The sequence below is a fragment of the Myxocyprinus asiaticus genome, chromosome 15 (genome assembly GCF_019703515.2).
Source record: "Myxocyprinus asiaticus isolate MX2 ecotype Aquarium Trade chromosome 15, UBuf_Myxa_2, whole genome shotgun sequence".
Taxonomy (NCBI): Eukaryota; Metazoa; Chordata; class Actinopteri; order Cypriniformes; family Catostomidae; genus Myxocyprinus; species Myxocyprinus asiaticus.
The window spans coordinates 18,258,862-18,270,336 of NC_059358.1; positions in this window are offsets into that span (position 1 = coordinate 18,258,862).

The window sequence follows — 11,475 nt, forward strand, 5'->3', positions numbered from 1 at the left end:
TCAAAACAGTTACAAGTTACAAATTACATTTTACAGCATGTATTCTGTAATCTGTAGTGGAATACATTTCAAAAGTAACCCTCCCAACCCTGTGTGTGTATATGTGTATATATATATATATATATATATATATATATATATACACACACAGTGGCATGCAAAAGTTTGGGCACCCCTGATGCTGTGAATAGCTAAGCGAGCAAAAGATGGCCTGATTTCCAAAAGGCTTAAAGATGACACATTTCTTTAATATCTTAAGCAATTTTACTTTTTTATATTCATCTTTTACAGTTTCAAAAGAACAAAAAAGCAAAAGTTTGGGCACCCTGCATGGTCAGTACTTAGTAACACCCCCTGGCAAGTATCACAGCTTGTAAAAGCTTTTTGTAGCCAGCTAAGTGTCATTCAGTTTTTGTTTGGGGGATTTTCGCCCATTCTTCCATACAAAAGGCGTCTAGCTCTGTGAGATTCTTGGGCCGTCTTGCATGCACTGCTCTTTTGAGGTCTATCCACAGATTTTCAATGATGTTTAGGTCAGGGGACTGTGGGGGCCATGGCAAAACCTTCAGCTAACGCCTCTTGAGGTAGTCTATTGTGGATTTTGAGGTGTGTATAGGATCATTATCCTGTTGTAGAAGCAATCCTCTTTTCATCTTCAGCTTTTTTACAGATGGTGTGATGTTTGCTTCCAGAATTTGCTGGTATTTAATTTAATCCATTCTTTCCTCTACCAGTGAAATGTTCCCCTGTGCCACTGGCATCAACACAAGCCCAAAAAATTATCGATCCACCCCCGTGCTTAACAGTTGGTGAGGTTCTTTTCATGAAATTCTGCACCCTTTTTTCTCCAAACATACCTTTGCTCATTGCGGCCAAAAAGTTATATTTTAACTTCATCAGTCTGCAGGACTTGTTTCCAAAATGCATCAGGCTTTTTAGATGTTCATTTGCAAACTTCTGACACTGAAATTTGTGGTGAGGATGCAGGAAAGGTTTTCTTCTCATGACTCTTCCATGAAGGTCATATTTGTGCAGATGTTGCTGCACAGTAGAACAGTGCACCGCTACTGCAGAGTCTGCTAAATCTTCCTTAAGGTCTTTTGCAGTCAAACAGGGGTTTTGATTTGCCTTTCTAGCAATCCTACGAGGAGTTCTCTCTGAAAGTTTTTTTGGTCTTCCAGACCTCAGCTTGAACTCCACTGTTCCTGTTAACTGCCAATTCCTAATTGCATTATGAACTGAGGAAACGGCTACCTGAAAACGCTTTGCTATCTTCTTATAGCATTCTCCTGCTTTGTGGGCATCAATTATTTTAATTTTCAGAATGCTAGGCAGCTGTTTAGAGGAACCCATGGCTGCTGATTGTTGTGACAAGTTTGAGGAGTCAGAGTATGTATAAAGCTTTGAAATGTGCATCACCTGGCCTTTCCAAATGATGATTGTGAACAAGCCATAGCCCTGACAAGGTAATTAAGGTCTGATACCTTGGTAAAAGTTATCTGAGAGCTCAAATCTCTTGGGGTGCCCAAACTTTTGCATGATGCTCCTTTCCCTTTTTTCACTCTAAAATTGTACAAAATAAAAATAATACACTAATAGTGCTTAAAATGTTGAAAAGAATGTTTCATCTTTAACTTTATGCCTTTTGGAGATCAGTTAATCTTCTACTCACTTAACTATTCACAGCAACAGAAATTTTGACCAGGGGTGCCTGAACTTTTGCATGCTACTGTATGTATGTATGTGTGTGTGTATATATATATATATATATATATATATATATATATATATATATATATGTGTGTGTGTGTGTGTGTGTGTGTGCGTGTGCGTGTATGTGTATATATACAGGTGCATCTCAATAAATTAGAATGTCATGGAAAAGTTCATTTATTTCAGTAATTCAACTCAAATTGTGAAACTCGTGTATTAAATAAATTCAGTGCACACAGACTGAAGTAGTTTAAGTCTTTGGTTCTTTTAATTGTGATGATTTTGGCTCACATTTAACAAAAACCCACCAATTCACTATCTCAAAAAATTAGAATACATCATAAGACCAATAAAAAAAACATTTTTAGTGAATTGTTGGCCTTCTGGAAAGTATGTTCATTTACTGTATATGTACTCAATACTTGGTAGGGGCTCCTTTTTGCTTTAATTACTGCCTCAATTCAGCGTGGCATGGAGGTGATCAGTTTGTGGCACTGCTGAGGTGGTATGGAAGCCCAGGTTTCTTTGACAGTGGCCTTCAGCTCATCTGCATTTTTTGGTCTCTTGTTTCTCATTTTCCTCTTGACAATACCCCATAGATTCTCTATGGGGTTCAGGTCTGGTGAGTTTGCTGGCCAGTCAAGCACACCAACACCATGGTCATTTAACCAACTTTTGGTGCTTTTGGCAGTGTGGGCAGGTGCCAAATCCTGCTGGAAAATGAAATCAGCATCTTTAAAAAGCTGGTCAGCAGAAGGAAGCATGAAGTGCTCCAAAATTTCTTGGTAAATGGGTGCAGTGACTTTGGTTTTCAAAAAACACAATGGACCAACACCAGCAGATGACATTGTACCTCAAATCATCACAGACTGTGGAAACTTAACACTGGACTTCAAGCAACTTGGGCTATGAGCTTCTCCACCCTTCCTCCAGACTCTAGGACCTTGGTTTCCAAATGAAATACAAAACTTGCTCTCATCTGAAAAGAGGACTTTGGACCACTGGGCAACAGTCCAGTTCTTCTTCTCCTTAGCCCAGGTAAGACGCCTCTGACGTTGTCTGTGGTTCAGGAGTGGCTTAACAAGAGGAATACGACAACTGTAGCCAAATTCCTTGACACGTCTGTGTGTGGTGGCTCTTGATGCCTTGACCCCAGCCTCAGTCCATTCCTTGTGAAGTTCACCCAAATTCTTGAATCGATTTTGCTTGACAATCGTAAGGCTGCGGTTCTCTCGGTTGGTTGTGCATCTTTTTCTTCCACACTTTTTCCTTCCACTCAACTTTCTGTTAACATGCTTGGATACAGCACTCTGTGAACAGCCAGCTTCTTTGGCAATGAATGTTTGTGGCTTACCCTCCTTGTGAAGGGTGTCAATGATTGTCTTCTGGACAACTGTCAGATCAGCAGTCTTCCCCATGATTGTGTAGCCTAGTGAACCAAACTGAGAGACCATTTTGAAGGCTCAGGAAAACTTTGCAGGTGTTTTGAGTTGATTAGCTGATTGGCATGTCACCATATTCTAATTTTTTGAGATAGTGAATTGGTGGGTTTTTGTTAAATGTGCGCCAAAATCATCACAATTAAAAGAACCAAAGACTTAAACTACTTCAGTCTGTGTGCATTGAATTTATTTAATACACGAGTTTCACAATTTGAGTTGAATTACTGAAATAAATGAACTTTTCCACGACATTCTAATTTATTGAGATGCACCTGTATATACACATACACGCACACACATATATATATATGTGTGTGTGTGTATTCCTCCAGCCATTTGACTCACCCATTGTTTGTCATGATCCCCACAAGGACCAAAAGACTGTTGTGAGTTTTCTGATCATCTGCACTTTGTTAATGACCCTGTTTGGAGTTAACTCACCTTCTGTTCATGTCACACCTGTGTTTGGATTACCTCACCTCTTTGTTTCACCTTTCATCCCTTTCCTTGTTAATAAACCCTGCGATTGAGTCCATCCCTCTGCCTCTGAGAGTTTGTACTCTGACATGTGGTTTGATTTTGCATTTTCTGTTGTGTCTATTTGATTTGCTGCATGGAATCAATAAAATGTGTTAATAAAAATAAAAAATAAAAATTAAAAAACATGAAAAATTACTATTACAATAAAAAAATTAAAAAATAACTTAACTAAGAGTTCTCATCAAAACAAAATCCTCCATGTGCAGCAATGACAGCTTTGCAGATCCTTGGCATTCTTGCTGTCAGTTTGTCCAGATACTCAGGTGACATTTCACCCCACGCTTCCTGTAGCACTTGCCATAGATGTGGCTGTCTTGTCGGGCACTTTTCACACACCTTACAGTCTAGCCGATCCCACAAAAGCTCAATGTGGTTAAGATCCATAACACTCTTTTCCAATTATCTGTTGTCCAATGTCTGTGTTTCTTTGTCCACTCTAACCTTTTTTTTTTTCTGTTACAAAAGTGGCTTTTTCTTTGCAATTCTTCCCATAAGGCCTGCACCTCTAAGTCTTCTCTTTACTGTTGTACATGAAACGTGTTGAGCGGGTAGAATTCAATGAAGCTGTCGGCTAAGGACATGTGAGGTGTCTATTTCTCAAACTAGAGACTCTGATGTACTTATCCTCTTGTTTAGTTGTACATCTGGCCTTCCACATCTCTTTTTGTCCTTGTTAGAGACAGTTTTCCTTTGTCTTTGAAGACTTTAGTGTACACCTTTGTATGAAATCTTCAGTTTTTTGGCAATTTCAAGCATTGTATATACTTCATTCCTCAAAACAATGACAACCTTTTGGCCGCCTGTGTGTGTGTGTGTGTGTGTGTGTGTGTGTGTGTGTGTGTATATATATATATATATATATATATATATATATATATATATATATATATACTGTATATAAATTAAGCAAATACATCAAGTTTTTTATTTTATTTTATCACAATTTTAAAGCAGGCCCAGTTCCAGATCAAAATCGCTGAGTGTGCTTATGAAAATAGTGGAGGTGCTTTGCATTAAGTGGAACAACTATTATTAGCTCTCATTCTATAATAGCTTTCAAAGATTAAATGCCATAAACTTTGCAAGCTATGGCAAATCTAATAAAACGTTTTAGACTAGTTCTTCCGAGGTGCTCATTGTAGCAGTCTGGTAACTTTTAAACAAAACTTTGTTACCTGATGAACTGATAAAAACCTGCACACCTGTCTCACGAGAGTTGCCTGAAGCATATGGAGTTATATATGTGCCAAAATTCTGTGCTCACAAAATTTTATTTTGAGCATGCAAAATGATATTTTGAGCACACAAAATTGTCCTGTGCATGCAAGATGATATTTTGAGCATGCAAGTTGATATTTTGATAGCACAAAATTATTTTACGCGCACAAGATGATATGTTGTGCGCACAAGAAGTTATTTTGTACGCACTTGAACTCAGTTTTGTAAAGTAATGTATCTTCTTACAAAGATTAATAGATTTTTTGCATGTGCAAGTTCTCAATAATTCTCTCTCGTGGTATGCCCTCTGCATGCGCTTGGAACTTTAGACTGCTCATTTGCTTTTCCAACCGTATTCCGACACGTCCCGCCTCCTATGTCAGGATTGGCTATTAGAAGCTGCTTACAAGCACTCTGCAATGGACAGTTGAGGTAGCCACAGCAACCATGAACATCTCTGTGTAAATGTAACAGAAGAGCCAACAGACACAATGATCCAAGTTCAGTACACACTTTACATTATATACTTTATGCAGTTTTCATTACAAAAGATATTTACCCCATGGATTATAGATATACCAGGAATACTGTAAGGCTTAACTTACTGTACTGTAAGTTTTTCAAAAATATAGTAGCCTGCGATAATGCAATGCCAAATATGTATTTATATATTTAAGAACATTTTGCAGCCTCAAACAATTGATGTTCAATATACTGTACATTTAATTTACCCCAAACTATGACAGGAGACATAATTAGCCTCTTTTCCTTTTCTTCTTTTTCTTCTCATTAATCAATTTTGCAAGAAGGGTTGTGGTAGAATGCATAAATATTATAAAAACAGCATACTGAACATTTCAAGATAACCCAAAGCTTTCAAATGCATACACAAACAGCTCTTCTAATTTATTATCAAGAATAGAATGTTAATTTATGCAATATTTATAATATTCATAATATTTATAATATACAAGGCTGTCGAAAAAATAGGAGAGGACACACTAAAGAAGGTGGACTAAATAACGTTTATTAAAGAAAATAATATTTCATATAATAATAACAACAAAAAGAAGAAGGTTCAGTGGTTGCTGATCCATGGTAGACTGTAATCTGGTCACATTTAGTTTAATAAACTGCTCTCTCAGAATATCCTGTGGGATAGATGGAAGTTAAATTAAGTTCCCCCAAAACTACTGTCACAGTCTGTCTCCATTATCTTCTTCAAGGACTCTTATTTTGAAGTTTTCCCCTGGACGTAATTTCCCATAGTGCACTGCCCTCATCACTTCCATTTGTTTCTTATTATCCTCACCTGTATTCCATTCCCTTATTAGTTCCTTTTGTATAAATATCCTCTAGTTTTACCAACTCCTTGGTCAGTCCTTGAAGTGTTACGTTGTGTTTAAGAAGTGTTACGTTTAATGGTTTGTTGTGATGTTTATCGTGATTGTTTTGTTCCACTCCAGCATTTGTTCCACTCCAGCAATTACTATTGTTGAGCCTTTTGTTTGTTCTACTCCATCAATTGTGATTAAAGGATTTAAAGTTTTTATTCCTGCATCTCCTCTCTTCCTCTTCCACTCCAAGACACCAACGTTACAGAAGGACTGATCTACAAAGAATACGGATTCACTTACCTGCTCTTCCAAACGTCCTCCTCTACTCCAGCGATCCCACTTATCCTCCTCTCCCAGAAAGCCAGACCCCAACGAGCACAGCACATTTAGTCATGGAGTTGACTCGTCCTTTAATGGAACTATTTAAACAAGACCTTCCTCTCCTGGATTACACCACCAAATTCTGTCAACTCGTCACTTCATCCACTGTCTCGGACCCCTACCTCTGCCATTTATGGAATGGGCCTAAACTTCCATCATCCCACAGCCCTTCCGCAAGTGGAAAATCTTCCCTTTTTAGAATTTGTCCGAGCCATGCTGTCCCTACATCTCCCCTAACGACCAACAAGGAAGATCCTCCTTCCAAGCCTGCCACGAGGACTCCTTCCACGGTCAATGAGCCAGCACCCATACTGGTAGCCTCGACCGTCCCAGAGCCAGTGCCTGTAACCTTGATCTTCCCAGAGCCAGCTATCGGCAAGTTATTAGACCTAGACTTGCTCCCTGCCCTAGTTCCCACCCTGGCTACCCTTCATCCTCCACTGATTCCAGCCAGCTTAATGGACACTCTGGTTCCATCCAGTGCCCTGTCCCTTCCTCCTCTGCTGGGTCTACTCAAGACATTTGCTCCTCCTCCTCCTCCTGGTCAGCCGGCTCCTCCCACGTCACCGGCTCGACCTTCGCTCCCTGCGAAACCACAGGCAAGGGGATCTGTCAATCCTCCGACTTCGCCTTGGCCCTCTGAGCCCTGGACTCCGCCTTGGCCCTCTGATCCCTCATCAACACCTCATCCTCTGCCTTCAGCTCCACCAGGGACCTCCTCCCCTCCAGCTCCGCATTGGTCCTCAGTCCCACTGGCTCTGCCTCAGTCCTCTGATCCCCCAGATGAAAGTGGTAGCTAACATGGCCAAGCTAATAGCTATGTAAGTGTAACTTGGTACCTAGATAGCCAAGAGAACCATACTAAGAGAGCTAGCCAGATTGTTAGCTAGCTAGTAAGCCTATCAGTGTACAGAATAACACAGCTCTCAGTAGGTGGCTCGCACAGACCGAACAGTATTAATATATTAAAGTATATATATTAATATGTACTACAGTTGAAGTTAGAAGTTTACATACACTTAGGTTGAAGTCATTCAAACTAATTTTTTAACCACTCCACAGATTTAATATTAGCAAACTATAGTTTTGGCAAGTCGTTTAGGACATCTACTTGTAACACTTTAGAATAATGGTCTGTCGTTAATAGGTAATTATGCAGGAATTAATACACGATTAATGAGTAGTACTAATTTAGCACTTTAGTTAATACTATTAACTAATATGGAAACATGATTAACCAATCAGTAAGTAATAGTGAACTGATGACTGAGGTAGTTCACTGTTAGGTAATCAATAATTACTGAATTTGATCTGCCTCATTGAGAACTAACTACTATGGCTAATTTAAAATAACTAATTAATTACTAATCAAAACATTAACATGTGTCTAAAATGTGAATGATTATGTTTTTATTGTGAACAAGATCATACATGGGTTCTTTCTGGAATGAATTTATGAATGTATCAGTCGCTAAATCAAGGCTACAGTGTCTGATAGAGTATCATAGTCAAGGATGTAACCACATATTCAGGACTGATGGGGACCAAATTTAATAATGTAATAATTACCATGGGGAAAAAACCATATCAGTAGACCAATATGTGGGGGGCATGTCAAATTTTTTTTTTTCATTGGATCCATTAAGTTACTCAGAAAAAAACACTTTACATAAAATTAAACACTTCTTGAAAGGTTAACCTACTGTATATATGAATAAAATTTTCATTTTAAAAATGTTTTGTAAAAAGAAAAAAATTGTTGTGTATATTCAAGTGTGTATTCATTCATTAATAATGCGTTACCATGACCATCGCTTTAAAATAATTAGTAATTCCTTTGTGTTTATGTGGTAACACTTGACTCATTACTTATGGGTTACCAGAATCATTTAAAAAAGACCTCCAGCAATATCAAACCTGCCGAAGTTAATAATTTGTAATGAACAGAAGAGATATCCCAAGGAATATACATGTTGGGCACATACATCTAAGCTGACTATGATACTCTACCAGACACTGTAGCCATGATTTAGCGAGCTGTTACATTCATAAATTAATTCCCACAAAGAACACACGTGAGGCACATGTTTCTCTGAAGGTGCATTTCAGGATTATGTTCACAATAAAAACATAATCATTCACATTTTAGACACTGTTTATGTTTTGATTAGTAATTAATAAGTAGTTATTTTAAATTAGCCATAGTTAGTAGATAGTTCTCAATTAGGAAAATCAAATTCAGTAATTAGTGATTACCTAACAGTGAACTACCTCAGTCATCAGTTCACTATTACTGATTGGTTAATCATGTTTCCATATTAGTAAATAGTAGTAACTAAAGTGTTAATGTAGTACTACTCATTAATCCTGCAGTAATTCCTGCATAATTACCAATAAATGATGGACCATTATTCTTAAGTGTTACCCATGCATGACATGAGTAATTTTTCCAACAATTGTTTACAGACAGATTGTTTACATTTTTTTGTCATTAACTATTTTTTATTGATTCCATACACATATTTAAACAAACAGCAAAAGAATACACGGAACCAACTTTTATCAGTTATGCGGCAACGTTCAGGTAAATGTCCATGGGAACTTTTGTCCACACTAACTGCATGTGCAAGATAACAGGAGGTGTCTTTACTTCTCCAGGCAGCTTGGTAGAAAGACTTTGCAATGGCAAGAAAAGAGCAAGGACGTCCTGTTCAATAAAGAGCCAGGGAGGGGCTCTCTCAGGTCCAGCAACCAATGTGCAACATGTCTGAGACCAAAAGCATAATAGTAAAACAAAATCTTGGGGAGACCTAACCCACCTTTGTCAGTTGGCCTATGTAACTTACTGGAATGCAACCGAGGGCGTTTACCATTCCAAATAAAGGATTTAGCTATACTATCAAACTGTTTAAAATAAAAGAGGGGAACTTCAATGAGGAGAGACTGTAGTAGGTAATTTTTATAACATTAACCTTTCCAGTCATAGATAAATGTAGTGAAGCCCACCTGTCCACATCACTCGAAAATCTTTTTATTAAAGGGTCAAAATTAACTCTAACTAAATCACTCAAATTTGCTGGAAATAAAATGCCCAAAACTTAATTCCCTGTTTGGGCCACTGGAAGGTGCCCAGGTGAAAAGCTGTTACAGGGCAGTATGCTGTCAGAGCCAATGCTTTGGATTTAGACCAATTTACTCTGTATCCTGAGAACTTAGAAAAGGAATTAATAATTCTGTGGAGGCAAGGCATAGATCTAGTTGGGTCGGAGACGAATAATAAAATATCATATGCGTAAAGCAAAAGCTTTTGCGCCATACCTCCCGACATCACCCCTGCAAAATCATCTTCCTTTTTTATTGTGGCTGCTAATGGTTCCAGGGCAAGACAGAACAATAATGGGAAAAGAGGGCAACCCTGCTAGGTGCCCCTATCCAGAGTAAAATAATCTGAAATTAATCCATCCGTTTGTACCGCCACTACTGGGTGTCTATAAAGTAACTTAATCCAATCAATAAAAGTATTCCTGAACCCATACATTTCCAAAATCTTTAAAAGATAATCCCATTCTACCATATCAAATGCTTTTTCGGCATCAAGTGAGATGGCAGCGACAGGAGTCTGATCATTTGCCACTGACCACATGATATTGATGAAATGCTTAATGTTATCAGAAGAGCTGCGGCCCCGAATAAACCCCACCTGATCTATATGTATAAGAGATGTCATAACTTAATCGGTTAGCCAAAATTGGTCTAGCTGGATCAGGGGAATTGGATGATAACTCTTACACTTGCTTGGATCTTTGTCCTTTTTAAGAATCAGCTTGATCTGGGCTTGTGTCATGGTTGGCGGAAGCTTTCCATTCTTTAATGATTCAGTATAAATTTCTAACAAAAGTGGATCCAGTTCTGTAGCATAGGATCTAAAAAATTCAGTGGCAAAGCCATCTTGTCCCAGAGCCTTGCCTGTAGGTAAGGCCTTAATTACCTCACTAAGCTCCTCCAAGGTTATCTCAGAATCAAGAGAATGCTTTTGCTTAGTCTTCAGTTTAGGGAGTTCTAATGGTTCCACACAGTTTCTAATATCTTCATCAGTAGACAAAGATGTGGAGCTACAAATATCAAGATAGAATTCTTTAAAAGCAATATTAATATCAATGGCTGAGTTAAAAATTTCACCACCAGCAGATTTCACTGAGGGAATGGTAGAAAAAGACTCCCTCTGCTTTATATATCTAGCCAGAAGTTTTCCTGCTTTGTCCCCCAACTCAAAGTATGACCGTCTTGCCCTGAATAGCCAAAACTCCACCTTCTGTGACAAAATAGTGTTATATCTGTATTTCAGTTGGGTCAATCCTCTGAGGCCATCAGACAACATTTGGCGCTTCAGCTCTACCTCAGCACTTTTAATATTCCATTCCAATTTGGGGAGAAAAAGGGGAGAAAATAGAAAAAATAAAAAAATAAAAATGTTCACTTCCAACTCCACGAGTTCTCGTGCTTTGGATTTTTTGATGAATGAGACATACTGTATGATCCGACCCCTAAGAACCACCTTAAGTGCCTCCCAAGCCACGCCCACAGAGCATACTGAGGACCAGTTGGTCTCCATATAAACATTGATTTCGGCCTTTAACATTTGTTGAAATTCAGGATTTTGCAAAAGGGATACATTAAAGCGGCAACTATATTATTTCTTTTTCTCTGTATGTGGCAACACCTCTAAACTCACCAGGGCATGATCTGAGACTAAGATGTTTCCAATTGAGCAATCAACAACAGATGAAATGAGGGACTTAGATATATATATATAAAAAAAATCTATTCTAGAATAAATCTTATGG